General features: G+C 45.4%; 1 pseudogene; it reads right to left on the reverse strand.

Moving 5' to 3' along the window:
- Positions 1 to 13145: 13145 nt before the first annotated feature.
- On the reverse strand, positions 13146 to 14021 carry LOC105513208 (annotated as a pseudogene).
- Between the last annotated feature and the right edge of the window lie 1113 nt (positions 14022 to 15134).

The following is a 15134-nucleotide window of genomic DNA, read 5'->3' on the forward strand; positions in this document are numbered from 1 at the left end:
AAGCTCCTATATTCACTGAATGAGCCGATGAGGATCTGGGTTAAGGCAGTGAGTGGCAGGAGCAAGGAAAGAGAGGACAGGGGCTGCTAAAGGAGGAGGAGGCTTTCTGCGGCCCAGTAACTGAGTTATACTTATCACTATGGGGAGAAAAACTTTTCCTCTACCCTCCTAGTTTCAGTACCTGGAGCCTGTGAATTAAACTTTAAAAAAAAAAAGAAAAGAAAAGAAAAAGAGAGAGAGAGAGATGAATGGGGAAAAAGGCACAGAGATTTTGCTAATCTTTATGTGCATGAGGGTTCACAGAAGTGAAACTCAAGCAATTATACTCAGGGGCTTATATACCATTTTAACAAAAAGAAGGGGGATTTTGGGGCTTCAAGGGATGATAAATCATAGGGAAGTAACTAGGAAATATATGGAAAACTAATGGAAGATAAAAACAGGCCAGGCATGGTGGCTCACGCCTGTAATCCCAGTACTTTGGGAGGCCAAGTCAGGTGGATCTCTTGAGGCCAGGAGTTCGAGACCAGCCTGGCCAACACAGTGAAACGTCGTCTCTACTAAAAATACAAAAATTAGCGGGGCGTGGTGGCACACACCTGTGATCCCAGCTATTCGGGAGGTTGAGCCGGGAGAATCACTTGAACCTGGGAAGTGGAGGTTGCAGTGAGCCAAGATCCTGCCACTGCACTCCAGCCTGGGGGACAGAGTGAAACCCTGTCTCAAAATATATATATATTACAATAAGGTCTGTTTACGCAAATTCATCTCCGGGTGGACTCCTCATCTCCGGTGATAAGAGTGGCCATTCCTTTCCTATACGGGGGCGGAAGACAGAGGGCACTTTCACAAAGGGAAATTCGTGCTTTTAGGCAGATAAGGGAGGGCAGAGACTACTTCCCGCCTCTATTGATTTTCAATTGCCTTCCCTTCAAAACAATCCTCATGCCAGTGTCGGATGTTGCAGAGGTGTATTCTGATCTGCCTCAACCACGTGTGTGGTTTTTAGTTTAACCTTCCTGAGCCTTACTTTCCTCACCTCCAAAATGGGATAAAACTTTCCAGATGTGCAATCAAAATAAAATGCAACAATCCATTTAAACTACTCAAGACAACAGTAAGTGCTCAACAAACATAAACCATCATCATTTTTAAAATCATGCACTGTTGTCCAATCACCCCCGGGGGTAGGGGCAAGCCAAGCTGGCCAGTCCTCCCCACATGCATATGAGGTCCTGCAGGCCGGGGCTTAGCAGGTGAGGGCACCCAGATGACCAGGAATAAAGAGAGCCAGAAAATGAGGGGGGAAGTGTCCTTGGGGTGCCAAAGGCCAAAGCTAGAAAAGCCAAAATCTGTCCTCAAGGTTAGGGGACTAGCACAGAGACAGAAATAAGAAACCAGGAATCTCAGGCAGATGCAGGAACTGAGTAGGAAGCCAAGAGCACAGTGCTGAGAGGGAAGGTCTGGAACATGCTCCTGTGGGCGGGGCTGAAGAGTCCAGGCTGGGGTGGCCCCAGTGGGTCTACTTGATTCAAAAGACAGGAAGGACCTGAGCAGACACCATTGACCATCACCCACCAGTGAGCTTGCAGACACCTGCCAACAAAGACTGGAGAACCTTGTTATAAAGATTCTTTCTACTTTCTAGAAAAAGAGAACATTAAACCTTCCCCCAAACCCCCAAGGTAATAGGGGGAACATTCAGTACTTCTCATTTTTCCTCCCATCTGAAACTGAAGGTATGAGGGAGGAGATCATTGAACAAAATAAGAGCCTTTAACCGACGGACTGTGTGCCAAGCCTCTTTCTAAATGTTTTTCCTACATTAATCCTCAAATCCCCACAACCCTACAAAGTAGACACTATCATCATCCCCACTTTGCAGATGAGTAACATGAGGCTTAGTGATGGTGAGTAACCTGCCCTAAGGCATCTCACCCTCAGACCCCAGGCTGCCTGACATCAAACCACCCCAAGCACTCTGACTGCGAGTGCTGAGGTGAGCCCTGGGGGAGTAAAAACCTGGACAGGAGGAAGGACCCCTCTTCCTCTGAGGGCGGAGGGGAAGTGGGCAAGGTCAAGTCTGGCATTGGAGAAGGAAGTCAGTTGAGGTCTGGTTTCTATGAAAGAGTTGAAGAGTGATCGTGGTGAACGCTAAGGCTGAGGATTTCCTGGAAGGGGCTGGGGCCCTGAGAGACTGGGAGAAGGAGCAGGAGGGGTGCTGCCCTAATCAAGAAAGGGCTGCCCGGGATGGGTGCTGCTTATGAAGTCAGGGGGCCCCAGAGGAGGAGTGGGGGGTGGCGTTGACAGGGTCCAGCCCCAGAGCTCTGGCCTTTTTTAAGTTTTATTTTTGGCTGGGCGCGGTGGCTCAAGCCTGTAATCCCAGCACTTTGGGAGGCCGAGACAGGCGGATCACGAGGTCAGGAGATCGAGACCATCCTAGCTAACACAGTGAAACCCCGTCTCTACTAAAAAATACAAAAAACTAGCCGGGCGTGGTGGCAGGCGCCTGTAGTCCCAGCTACTCGGGAGGCTGAGGCAGGAGAATGGCGTAAACCCGGGAGGCGGAGCTTGCAGTGAGCTGAGATCCGGCCACTGTACTCCAGCCCGGGGGACAGAGCGAGACTCCATCTCAAAAAAAAAAGAAAGAAAAAAAAGAAAGTTTTATTTTTAATTGACAAATAATAATTAAATACATTTACAGGGTACAAAGTGATATTTCTATATACGTACACATTGTGGAATGATCAAATCAAGCTAGTTAGCATATCCAGTACCTCAAATACTTATCTTTTTTTTGTGTTGAGAACATTTAAAATCCTCTTTTAGCTATTTTTAAATATACAATACATTATTATTAACTATAGTCACCATGCGGTGCAGTTGAACAATGAACTCCAGGTGGTATTCGTCACATCTAACTGAAACTTTGTATCCATTGACTAACCTCTCCCCTTCCCCGCACCCTCCCACTGCCTGCAGCCCCTGGTAGCCATCGTTCTCCTCTCTACTTCTGTGGTTTTGACTTTTTTAGATTCCACATATGAGTCAGATCATGGGGTATTTATCTCTCGGTGCTCTGGCCTTTTTAATTGCTCACTTCGGGGGTCTGATACAGTATTTGGGGGCTCCATTCTAATGTCTGTCTGTAGAGAAGGTGTGTGCTGGAAGCTTGCTGTTTGTAATGTGGCCCCAGTTCAGCAGCATCAACACCACCTGGGAGCTCACTGGAAATGCAGAACCTCAGCCCCACTGATCTTCTGAATCGGAATCCGCACTTTTAACAAGCCCCCCAGCTGATCCGTGTGCACATCAGCGCGGGAGAAGCATGCGCTAGGAGGCAAGGTACCCATCCCCAAAGCTGCTGCTCAGCCCTCAAAGTCACTAGAGCTCTACAGTCTCATTGCCAGGATTCTCATCAAGATGTGAATTTCTGGGGAAAGAGAAAAGTGTCCAAGCCTCACTCAAAATCCAGCCATAGTCTATATATCAAATTCCAGATGAGGGACAACATGGGACAATTCCTTAACATTCTCTGAAAGGGATGGGAAGCTGATCTGAGGGTGTAGCTTTTGCAGGAGGTGTTCCTGCTGCATATTCCGCAGGCTCTGGATAGTGTTCCCCCCAACACTCGGTCATCACTGAGCACCTACTAGGCATCAGGTGCTCTCCTAGCTGCTGGGGATACCGCAGCAAACAAAGCAGGCAAAAATCCCTGCCTCCAAGAAGCTTATGTTCTAATGGGGAAAGAAAACAAATTAAGAAAAACACACAGGATGTTTGTTGGTGTCAGTACTATGCAGGAATGTAAAGCAGGAAGGGATATAGACGCTATCAGTGGTAGTCTGCACTTTTAGTAGTGGAGCCCAGGTAGGCTTCTTTGAGAAGGTGACATTGAGTCAAGACCCAGAGGAAGTGAGGGAGCAAGCTAGACAGCGGGGAGTGTTGCAGGCAGAGTAAACAGCCAGTGCAAGGGCCCTGGGGCAGGAGTGTGCCTGGTTTGCATGAGGTTCCAGGAGCCCTGTGTGGCTGGAGAGGAATGAACAAGAGGAATAGGAGAGGAGCTCAGAGACAGCACAGGGCCAGATCTGCTGGGCCTCATAGACCATCAGAGGAATTTTGCTTTTACTGTGAGTGAGATTCCAGGAGGAGTTGGATTCTGGACATCGTGTAGGTAGAGCCAAGAGGATTTCCTGGTCAGTTGAATGTGGGATGACTCCAGGGTTCTTGGCCTGAGTAACTGAAAAGATGGAGTTGCCATCATCTGCAATAGGGAAGACCCGGGGTGGAGCAGGCCAAACAAAATCCAGAGCAATGGAGAATGTTGCAAAACACTCAATAAAAAACATGTCATATTATTATTTTATATGTTCTAGGAGCAACTGGGTTTTAGTTATAGTTGGAAAAGATAGCTAGGTGTTCCCTCTTCTCCTACTCAAAAGGATAAACTAAACTATCAGATTACCAAGTCCAAGCCAAATGGCAACAGTGAGCTGGCACCAAGTACATCTGAGCTCGTACATGGCCCTGAACACTGCCCAACAGATACAATCCTGCCAACTGTGATGAAGGCTACAGGCCAGGTCTCATCATGAAGTCGGTTAGCACTCATTAGCCGTCACGTTCTCTGCACACTCCCCACGTCTTGATTCTCTCAGAATGAACTTTTTTTATTTTATTCTTTGAGACAGAGCCTCACCCTGTCACCGAGTACAATCCTGGCTCACTGCAAGCTCCACCTCCCAGGTTGAAATGATCCTCCCACCTAAGCCTCCCAAGTAGCTGGGATTACAAACATGCGCCACCATGTTGGCCAGGATGGTCTTGACCTCAGCTTCCCAAAGTGCTGGGATTACAGGCGTGAGCCAACATGCCTGGCCTCTTAGAATGAACTTTTAATACCATTGGTGCTTGGCTTCTTCCATCCTAGCAGAGAAGAGCCTTTCTCTGCTTCTCGGGTCACCAGCATGGCCAGGGGACCTGCCCAAGGCACAACACAGCCAGGCTCAAAGAGTTGTTGGAGACCTTGCTGGCTCAACTTCTGAGACCCCTGTAACTAACGTTTGTGAAAATCGACAAAAATATGACAGGATCACCCAAATGTAAAAGCTGGTCATCCTCTTTGTAAAAATGCATGAATGTGTACTCAGTTGTCTGAAGAGCAGTTAGCTGTATCCTGTACTTGCAGTGCTGGAATCCTCAAGAAGCATCGGCTTCATGATTTTACAGGTCATGAAAAAGAGTCTATAGATTAGCTAGAGGTACATAGCTGGTTAGCGGCAGAGCCTAGACAAAGACCCTGCCCTCTGATCCCCTCTCAGTGGTGCCCCCAATACATGAAGTGCAGCTCTCTGTGGTGCGGAAGTGTGCCAAGAAGTGGCCATGCCAAACTGTGCTTATAAAGACAGCTCTGAAACCTCTTAAAAACAGGGATAATTGAGGCCGGGCGCGGTGGTTCAAGCCTGTAATCCCAGCACTTTGGGAGGCCGAGACGGGTGGATCACGAGGTCAGGAGATCGAGACCATCCTGGCTAACACTGTGAACCCCCGTCTACTAAAAAATACAAAAAACTAGCCGGCGAGGTGGCGGGCGCCTGTAGTCCCAGCTACTTGGGAGCCTGAGGCAGGAGAATGGCGTAAACCCGGGAGGCGGAGCTTGCAGTGAGCTGAGATCCGGCCACTGCACTCCAGCCTGGGCAACAGAGCAAGACTCCGTCTCAAAAAAAAAAAAAAAAAGCAGGGATAGTTGAAATTGTATGCGAATAGGATTTGTATGGCTCTCTCTGGAAACATCGGAAAATCCTAATTATTTTGATCCGTGAGACTTTCGGATAGCAATTTCCTCAGAACATGATCTCGAGCAGCCACATGTCACAGCACTTCCCCCAAGTTCTGCTGAAATGTTTGTGCCACGATGCAGGAAGGATCAGGAAACTTCCCATTATTATATTTGCTATTACTTTTTGTAATATCCTTAGAATATATCAATGTTGGTGACCACTACTTTCCAGCACTTCATCCCCCTGGCAATCTTTCTTGTTTCTTGGAGAGCTTGGCAGAGTCATCTTGGAACAGAGAATGTGCACTTCAGTGCCAAAGGAAAGGTGCTCTATGTGGCAGGCAAAGAGCCCAGAGGACATTCTCTGCTGGAAGAAGGAGAACATCCTCTCACTCAGCATCCACCTCATGGTGACTGGACCCCATCAGGAGTACTCAGGTTTAGGAAGGAAGGTGGCAACTTTACCCTGTTAGACTGTGGCTGGTTTCCTTGTAGCAAGGTTTTAAAGTTGTTCTGAAGCTCTGAAATACTTGTATTGTCTCTCAAAAATCTTTCCCTCCTCACTTCTAGCTCCATTTTTTAAGTCTTCTAGATCCAATTTTTAAAAATCCTCTTAGGAATTAGATGTACATGAACTGTGCTGTACTTATAAGTATACATATTTCTGGTGCATGAAGGACATGCTCAATAAGTGTGCATTGGGTGAATTCTGTAGTTAAAGTTTTAAAAGCCATATGACACTGAATGCTAGGGAGGCATTTTTTAAGTAGTAAGAAAAATAGTAATTGGTTCATTCAGCAAAACAAACCAGGACATGTTTGTTAAGCAGTTATCTTTTTCAAAAAATAGACTCATTGAGACTAAATTCAGCAGGTACCATCAATGCATTAACATCAGAATGGCGTCATGTGATAGGTAGATTATTTGCTTAATAATCCACAGGAAAACCCAAAACAAATAAAATGGTAAAATGTTCTAATCACTGCTTTATTTATTTATTTATTTATTTACTTTGAGTCGAAGTCTCGCTCTGTCACCCACGTAGGAGTGCAGTGGGGCCATCTCAGCTCACCGCAACCTCCATCTCCTGGGTTCAAGCGATTATCCTGCCTCAGCCTCCCATGTAGCTGGGATTACAGGTGCATGCCACTGCGCCCAGCTAATTTTTTGTATTTTTTAATACAGATGGGGTTTCACCATGTTGGCCAGGCTGGTCTTGAACTCCTGACTTCAGGTGATCCGCTGGCCTCAGCCTCCCAAAATGCTGGGATTACAGGTGTGAGCCACCATGCCTGGCCCCCTGCTTTCTTTCTTTATCCAAAGATGTTGTAAATACATTGAAATGACAAAAACATTTGGAACACTGAAAAAGCCTTCTATCTGGAAATATGCAGCCATAAATTCAATGAGTTTACAGACTTTGTGCCACTTTGCCCTCATGTGGGATTTTGATTATATGCAGAGTGCTTGATTTCTTTGGAAGAGATGCGTAAATGAAAGTTTCATCCCCACTCTTATATTTCAGCTCTCCTCTACCTCTTTTTGTGTGTAGTTGGTGGGGGGTTACACAAAGTATTATGTCTGACTTCATATGGATATGCAATCAATATTAACCCCAAATAGCTTAAACAATATATTCTTCATAAAAAAACAGTCCTTCATTACTCCTCATACTGTGAGTAAGCAGTCACACACACAAAAAAGACAAATACTCTGACACCCTGCAAATTAACTCTGTCAGTTTCCAGGAGTATTCACCAAAACAATACTGCAGGAATCACACCGGCCTGGATTCCAGCCCCTTTCACACACAACTGATTTGTCCCACCTGGCAAAAGGCCAGTTTCATGCCAGACAATAACCTTCTAGGAAGACTGTGCTGTACTTATAAGTACACATATTTCTAGTGATTCACTATCCCTCCACCTCGTCTGTATTGTCAGAGGTTGTGCTAAACTGCTCTTTCATAAGTCACCCCTTCAGCACTGCCTGGTGACCAGTGCCATGTGGCCTGTGAAGCCTCACCAGTGCTTGACTGGGGCACATGGCGAACTCCCCGTCCCAGCCCTCTTGCAGTTGGGCAGGGCATGGGGCTAGTCCTACCCAACGAGCTTCAAGGAAAAAGGAGTGCCATTGATGGGATAAAGCTCAGAAAAGTCCATGTGGGCTCCTCCAGGGCGATGCGGAAGCAACATACCCCAGACAGTGCAGCTACAAGGTAGTGGGGCCTCAGTTATTGTGGGAGTCTTTGTCCAGGACTGTGTGGAGCACAGCCCCCTGCCAGCTTCGGTGAAACAGGCAGCAGAGCTAGGAGTGAAGGCAGCTGTAGGGCTGTTTGTTTCTACGGTATTCTGATGAATGCGATGAGTTGGTGTTGCTCCTGAGACACCTGGACCAGGTATTTCCCCTGTAAAGGTTCTGCCCACTCTCCAGCAAGCCTACTTTCCTGCCCTGGAACAGGTCACACAAATTTAGTTGCACAGACCCAGGATTCCCCAGGAGGTGCCTTCAACCTCAAGAAATGCCACCTTCCTCTAGCGCCGCCTCAGCACTCCTCTCCTCTTTCCAAACACATTTGTGGGCATTCTTGGAAGACAATTGCTGGTAATCCCCGTGCGGCCAGGACTCACTTCCAGGACCCGCCTCCCAGGAAACCCAGGCCCAGACACCAGCTCCCGCAGGAAGTTCTCTTGCCCTCAGTCGACCCCCTGGCTCCTTTCCAGCCCCTCACTGAATTCAGTTCACCGCCAGCTTTTCTGAAAAGTACACAAAGACTTGCCTCCCTACCTATCAGCGATGCCACCTTCTCCCTCTGTTCCTAAGTGAAGACTCATGTTTCTGCATTTTTCTCTTCCCCCTCTGGTAGAAGGAATCAGCCACTTTTCACTGGGATCCAGAAGCTGAAATCTGAAATCCAGTCCTGAGGTTACAAAGGACAGTCTCACAGATTGTCTCGTCTGTTCCAACTCAGGCAATTTCTGCACAGATGCTTTCAGCTAAACTGCTTCCATGCTCCACTTCTGATTTTCCAGAATTTCCTTGCTAGTTTAAGCCTGCCTCCTGTTATTTTTAGATTTGATTTTACTGCTTTTAAAAGGCCAGGGGTGGGGAGTTTTTGTGGGGATGGAAGAATTGTTTTTGTCTTTTTAATTACAAGCAGCTGACAAAGACAACTCAGTGGTGGAAAATGGTTGAGTCGAACGGCCTCTAGCTCCCAATGCTGCGTCTCCTCTATCAGCCGCAACTGAGCAGAGCAGCAACAAAGTTAATCAAGTGTCCTCTGCCTTTTCCAGAAGATACATGTTATCTGAGATATCTACAGGGATTCCAACAGAATTGGAATCCTTCCCCTTCCATTCATCCTCATAGGTCAGTTGTTTTGTAAAGCCAGAAGGGAACGTCTGTGACTATCTTCATATTTGCAGGGAGGGGTCCAGCACCAAGGGAGGTTAAGGGAGTGACTGAGGTCATCCAGCCTATTGAAGTCCCTAGTGCCCCCTTCCAAATACTGAGCCTGTCTTTTGAATCCACACTTCTCAGCTGACCTAATATTTAAAACAGACAAAAGTTCCTTCAAGTGAGGAACCTCTTCCTTATATAGTCTATTTCCCAAGTCCTAAGGAACCAGAGCAGTGTTGCATATGCAAACAGTCAGAGGACCACTGGGCTTTCACTCATCCTCCCCTACCATATTGCTGTTGTTAACCTTCTTTCCAAACACTTTCTGCTTGTTTTTCTCTCTCTCAACCAAATGTAGCCCTGTGCATACTTTATGAGCTTGGAGGGTTTATTTACATGCCTTTTTGTTAACTCTAAGCCAGTATAATTCCAGATTTTCTTACAAGACTTCATTTAGTTTTAGTCTTCAAAGTCACGTTATTAAATATGCTTACAATTAGAGTGTTCCATAATTACATATAATAATTCAAAAGTCCCGTCTCTGCTCTCAGGTAACTCACATTCTGAATGGAACACAGCATTTGTTGTGGCCCTAGCATGGAATACAGTTTTATATTGGCAAACTCCTGCCTTCCTCCTTGTTCCCCCAGATGTAAGAAGGTCATGGGGTGGAAGTGACCAAATGAACTGATTACAAGTTGTCAATGGAACTAATCCAGGAAAGTCCTGATGATGATAAACTTGATGCACATCATATGGCAGACAGAAAAAAACATGTGATCTGGAAACTCTGTCCTGCTCACCAGCAAAATTAGGACACTTGATTATAAAAGACAGAAACTCAACCCAAGCTAGTTGCTTGAGCAAAACGGGAAACTTATTAGAAGGTTCACACCCATCTGGAAGGAGGAGGTGCCACTGGACATCAGAGACGGGATCAGAGACTCGCAAACCCCAGGGCGCATCATGCTCACATGCTCATGTGCTCGCTCTCTCTCTCTCTTCTCTGCATTTCTCTGTGATTTAGCTTTATTTCCACTAGACTGGCTTTGCCTGTGTAGTGAAACTGGGAGCCAGTCTTCATTCCCCAGCTTAACCATCAGAGTAGGATTAACCCTTTTTCTGCAATTCCAGCTACAAATCCCCTGAGAAATGATTTGGTTGGACTGACAAGAGTCAGGTGCCTATGTCCACTCATGGGTATTGAGAGCCTTGCTCAGATGAGGGGAGATCACTGAGCCCCACAGTCACTTCAGTTTATATCTACCCCAATATGTGGCAATAGGCAAGTTCCCTCACTCCTCTGAGCCTTGGTTTCTCCATTGTAAAATGGAAAAGTGAGTGAGTGGTGACAAAAATAATACCTTCTTCAAAGAGCTGTTGATCATTTTACATAGATAACCAATGACAAAGCCTTGGGCTAGGTTGGTACATGAAGCATCAATAAATGTTCATTTTTCTTCCAAGGTGAATCTTAAAGTCAAGGAAGAAGTCAGCACGTTAAAATGGAGAGGAAAATTATTTGAAGCACAGGGAACGGAATGGGAAATGCAATACAATTCCGAGTAAGAGGCACTACAGGAGTTGTTAAACGGAGGGTAATTGAGCCTTAAGTCATTCCCACCCATAAATCATCCACAAGATCTGTGTTCTAGGAAAAGGGGCACTAGCATTAGCTATTGGGAACATGGAATGTCAAGTTGACCAATTAATCTGTAGCTTATAAGACATTCTTTGCTATCGAGGGGAAGATTATTTCAGTCAAGTAGCATTTTAGGGCCAACATAAAAAGAATTGTAAAAGATATGGATTTTGATGAACTCTGAGGAGCAAAAGCTGCATTTGCTCATATTCCCTTGATAACTTTTTGGAGTCAGTCCAATGAGTATACCTGGCTATGCAGTCAGATAACTTGAATTTACGACTAGTTCAACACAAATATTCCCTATGTTGTCTTCCCTCATACATCTCATCCTTAAGTTTTATGAAAGGAAAAATAGACTTCATATTCTGCATTTCTTAGGTAAGAATACTACACTGATGGAGTATTAAAATCAGCAGATTATAAAATTTCCAGTTTCCCTAAAGCTTTGCAAATTTAGTGCATCTACATTTTGGCCTTTCTGCATTTGAATCAATTTGACACACCGACATCTGTTCTTGATAAAATAACATGAAATGTAGTATCTCAGTGGTGGCACAGAATCAAACTCCACTCCCCTCTTGTTTCACATCACTTTCTTTGGTATTCCCCACATCATCTTCTCCTCCAGTTTGTAACTGACCATGACATCTATCAACTCACTAGAATTCACCTGCCCCAGCCTTTCATTTTTCTGGGCACTTGTGGGCTACTGAGGGCAATGGCCAATCCTTCATCAGTGTGGGGGGGTAGAGTCTTATCCAGTTGTCTCACCACTTTGTCAGCTTCATTCCCCTCCTTGAGCTTTGGCTTGACCCAGACCTACTGTTTCAAAGAAGTCTTCTCTTACTATTCCAGTGCACAGTCACATTCTTATCTAACACTTACTTAGATCATCAGTACTTTGATCTTAATTAAAGGCTGCCTGCTATTGCAATTTTACTTTTGCAGTCCTATGTCTGGGACCTTTCTGTGGTCAGCAGCACCCAATACAAAGCCTAGCACAATGCCAACGCACAGCAGAGGCTCCACAAATACATGCACAAATGCAGACATGAACAGAATGCTTCCTACATGGGTTGGCGTTTCTAGTCTTTAGGAATTGAGTTGTATGTCAGACCTGAGTCTAAAGACAGCAGATTTTGGCTCAACTCTGTCAGTTCTTCTTATAACAAATTGTCTCTTGGATCTGGAGAAGCTAAGATCAGCATATGGAGATAGAAAGAAACAGGGAGCCATGTAGAGATGGCATGGAGTTATGGCCAAGCATAGGGTGGGGACAGAGAAAGGAGATGAGCCAGCATACCAAATCCTGCCCCAGGAAGCAAGTGACCTGCATTCTGTCCCTGGTCAATCACTAAAAAGCAGGTTCTGTAATACAGCAAAAGTCATCTAAATTCCCAAGCCCAAGAAAATTCATGGACATCTACCAATGTGTATACAGGTTCCCACCTCCCCATCAGAAGAACATTTCCTGCAGGGCTTAGAAATCATCTATTTGAAGGTCTAAGGAACAGACCTATTGTCAGCCTAGCAAAAGACTTTCCAACCCAGGAGAAAAATCACCTGCAGGCCTGAGGACTGCTGGAATAATCACAGCAATGTGGCCTGGGCCATTAAGACCACTGGCAGGTGACCCTCAGAATTAGGGACCAGCTATCCCCTCTCCCTTGGCACATTGGATACCTAAGCATTCCCTGTTCCAGAAACCAGCTTGACTAGAAGAAGGTGGAAGAGGGAGAAACTCCCAAAGATTGAACATTGACCAATAAGTGCCTGATCTAACTGCTTTAAACCAGAAAATATTGAGGTATGTCTTTAGCTTTCAAATATAAATTCTTCCCCAGCCTCCAAACCATTTGTTGAACAATGTTCAAAAATAAATTGAGATCAATTATACTCTATTTTTTTAAAGGCCTACAATACTGATCAATATTCAGCAAGAGATTTATTGCTTTGCCTAACTCATTTCATGCCATCCACTGGAAGACCCAAGAGTAATGTCTAGGGCTTGAGTGTGGGATGAAAAGAAGGGGAAGTCCTATGATATAAGGAAAGAATGCTTTCAGCATCGCTCTACTAATATGTTCACTTTAGCCTTTTGTTTTTCTCTGCTTGATCAATACGTTTATTGTCTTATCTGAAAAAATCGTGCTCGCTTCTGCAGCACATATACTAAAATTGGAACGATACAGAGAAGATTAGCATGGCCCCTGCGCAAGGATGACACGCAAATTCGTGAAGCGTTCCATATTTAAAAAAAAAAAAAAGAAAGAAAAGAAAAAATCTTCATAGACAATTGTTAAGTTTAGCACTCAGCAGACCTCAGAGCTCCTGAACTCTAAGGAAGCCTGCCTGCTTTTGAGCTACCTGATCATTCTTCTGGGCAGGGAACAGTTTGGGAGACAGGTCCCACCTCTTCTTTTTAGCTTCTTTCTTGGGCTTCTCATAGACTGAATTCTCTCCTTCAGCAGCATGAGCTTTCTTATATCTCTCCTCCACCAAGTCTGGAGTTACGCAGTTCTCTACGTATTGTGAGAACCGTTTCCTGTAAGCATCTTCATCTTCTATTAGATGATGCATATAATCTGCAACATTCTGACTTGTGATGTGCTTCTAATGCACTTGTGCATTAAATTCCTTGCTTTCAGAATCATATCCAGGGAATCATTTAGTACTTTGTGGGATAGACAAGCCTCCATCCACAGCTTCCAGGGCCCCAAAAACTTTATTGTCAGTGGTGGTTCTGGCAAGGACTGCATCCAAATAGTGGGTGAAGGCATCAGGCTGACCATCAATGCTCTCCGCATCATATTCATCTCTGCTCACCTCCTCTTGGCCTTCCTAGATGGCATCCATGCCAAACGTGTTGAGAAGCCCGCAGGCCAGTACGATGTGCTGAAGCATAATTTGTCAGGCCAGCCTTCACACCATATTTTGGTACTTTGTGTGCATAAACTGCACAGACAGTCACATGCCCTTGCATACAGGCATAAGCAATCTGACAAATGATATCTCTGTTAGGAGTTACATGAACTATCATCCTGGATTTGGACATGTTGTACTTATTTTTATCCTGTATCACCAAGCATTTCCAAGCATAGTAATAAGTTTTACCCCTTCATCTTCTAAATTTCACTTGGTGTCATTTAAAGTAGGCCTATTCCTGACAACTGTACCAAATGCCATCTTGAGGAACAGAGACCTATGTCTGAAGCTCGACACAGACCTGCAGGCCCAATATCACTGGGGGTGTTGGGGGGATCTTTTTGTCCTTTTAATTACCATCTAAACCACTGTCAACTCTAAATGTGAACATTTGTTATTCTAACCTAGGCTTGTGTGTCTGGTTCCTCACTTGGTGTTGTTTTAAGGTATTGGTTTCAGGCCCCCTGACAATAAGAACCAAAACATGCCTGGTGACCAAACAGTCCGGGCACCTTCCCTGGAGAGGCCAATTCAGCAGGTTAGAGTGGGACCCAAGAATCTTGGCTTATTAATAAGTGCCCAGGGAGGGTGGAGAAACGCCGCTTTAAGGCGGTGGTTCTCAAAGTGTGGTCCTTGGGCCTGCAGCAACATCATTTCCTTTCCAGGGAACTGGTTACAAATCAACCACCTCAAACCTGTTAAACCAGAAAATCTGGGTGTGGGACTCAGTAACCTGGGTTTACACAGCCTTTCAGGGAATTCTCATAAGCTTTAAAGTTTGAGAACCACTGCCTTCAGGAAATGATAAACAGGCAGTAAATAACAATTTATTAGCTTAAACCATTCATTATTAGTCCACAGCCCGCCCGCACCAAAAGACTCAGCAAGAATCTCTCCAGTGTCCTGGTGCCCCCATGGCATTAGGTTGCTGTGACCATCGTTCTAGACTCAGCCACACATTTAGAATCACCTGGGGAGCTTTTAAAGCTCCCGCTGCCCAGACAGCACCCCACACCCATCAAAAAGGAACCTCTGAGCATGGGAACCAGGCATCTGCACTTGCTTAAGCTAACCAGGTGGTTCCAATGTGCAGACCAGTTTGGGAACCACTGTCAGAGCACCTAACAAAGCCCCTGAAATCAGACTTGCCAGAAAAAGTAACAATTACGACACAGACAAGCAAGGGGGTAGGAGATCATAGAGAAGGCCCAGCAGGGAGCTTCCTTCATTTATTCACTACTGTGCTTCAAAAGAAGTGTTTAGAAGCAAGGCAGGGCGTGTAGGAAACTATCTTTTTTTTTTTTTTTTTTTTGAGGCGGAGTCTCGCTCTGTCGACCGGACTGGAGTGCAGTGGCCGGATCTCAGCTCACTGCAAGCTCCGCCTCC

Source organism: Colobus angolensis, unplaced genomic scaffold, assembly GCF_000951035.1.
Source record: "Colobus angolensis palliatus isolate OR3802 unplaced genomic scaffold, Cang.pa_1.0 Scaffold224, whole genome shotgun sequence".
NCBI classification, from domain to species: Eukaryota; Metazoa; Chordata; class Mammalia; order Primates; family Cercopithecidae; genus Colobus; species Colobus angolensis.